The sequence below is a fragment of the Pygoscelis adeliae genome, unplaced genomic scaffold (assembly GCF_000699105.1).
Source record: "Pygoscelis adeliae isolate BGI_AS28 unplaced genomic scaffold, ASM69910v1 Scaffold84, whole genome shotgun sequence".
In the NCBI taxonomy this organism is placed as follows: Eukaryota; Metazoa; Chordata; class Aves; order Sphenisciformes; family Spheniscidae; genus Pygoscelis; species Pygoscelis adeliae.
Window position 1 is genome coordinate 677,023 of NW_008824754.1, and position 1,720 is coordinate 678,742.

Below are 1,720 nucleotides of genomic sequence, written 5' to 3' on the forward strand. Positions count from 1 at the left end.
GGCTCCCTAGATAAGGAGAAAGGCCCTTCCCTCTCCGAGCCGGGGCATCCACGTCATCCAGCATCAGCTGCTGCAAAACCTCGGCCACATTTTGGCGTTCATGCCATCTCACCTGGCTGCCCATGAATTACAGATGCTGGTTTTCAGCTTTCAGAGCAACGCTCCACAAACCTGAGCCACCATTTCTTAAGATTTCCCTAAATGTTTGTTTTGCTTTTAACTGTGTCATGTCCAAAGGACAGTGTGGACTTTGCCACCTTGTCTGAGGGGAACGTGTAATTTATTTCTGTTAGGGCAATACCCAGAAACCCCCCAGGAGCTGCTCCAGGCGGGTGCTAGGTATGCACAGAGCAAGGCTGGGAGGTGCATGGGAGCAGAACAGGCAGAGAAATTAAAATGATTTAAAAATAAAAGCAGCAGTGTTTGCCTTAAAGACAGAATGAGCTCATTTGCTAAAATCGTAGTAGGGAGTCAGAATCACAGAACAGAATTATAGAATCATTTAGGTTGGAAAAGACCTTTAAAATCATAGAGTCCAACCATTAACCTAGCACTGCAAAGTCCACCACTAAACCACATTCTTAAGCACCACATCTACACGTCTTTTAAATACTTCCAGGGCTGGTGACTCAACCACTTCCCTGGGCAGCCTGTTCCAGTGCTTGACAACTCTTTTGGGGAAGATGTTTTTCCTAATATCCAATCTAAACCTCCCCTGGTGCAACTCAAGCCCATTTCCCATTTTGAAATCAAAAGACCTCTGCAATCTATGGAAAGGATAGGCAAGCTACAGAAGTATGATGTGCAACAGTATGTATCATCAGAAGTCCTGGACACACTGATGGAATAGCACCAACTTCATTAAATACAGTGTTCTTGGTTCAATTGCAAAACAATAGCAACTCAAATGCAAAACCAGCATGTTCTGGTTCCGTCTGCCGCCTCGTTGCCCTTCTCTGGACATGCTCCAGCACCTTGACGTCCTTCTTGTAGTGAGGGGCCCAAAACTGAACACAGTATTCGAGGTGCAGCCAAGTACAGGGGCACGATCACTTCCCTGCTCCTGCTGGCCACACTATTTCTGATACAGGCCAGGATGCCATTGGCCTTCTTGGCCACCTGGGCACACTGCCGGCTCATGTTCAGCCGGCTGTCGACCAACACCCCCAGGTCCTTTTCCGCCAGGCACGCTCCAGATCTTTCAAACCTGAAACTCTGTTATGGTTGAGGAAGGTAGGAACAAAAGTGAGAAGCAAAGTAAAGCTTATATGAAATCCTTGCAAAACAGAATGATGGAATATCACGGGAGAAATAAAGTATACTGTGTTTTAACTTGTTAATACTCTATGTGCTAGTTAGCATTTGTTTGCCAAGGGACTGAACACCTTGACACTTTATGTATGGACTGGAGAACTTTTAGCATTTTTTTTCTTCACACAGTTGTCATAATAATAATGTAAAGCCCCAGTTTAATTCTTCTACTTACGTTGCTCACTTTGATTTCTTTGCTTGAACCAGCCTTTGTAAAAACATGCAGATGTTTCACAAGCTAATAAACTATGTTTTTGCATCTGGAAGAAAAGGCACACAGTGAAGTGCTAGCTGTAAGAAGCTTTCAATGTAGCACAATAACAATATGAAAGGGCTAGAAACAAGACAACCTACACACCTGTTGTTTAATTATTTTAGAAAATTGCTCAAGCTCTATCTTTGCTATTGT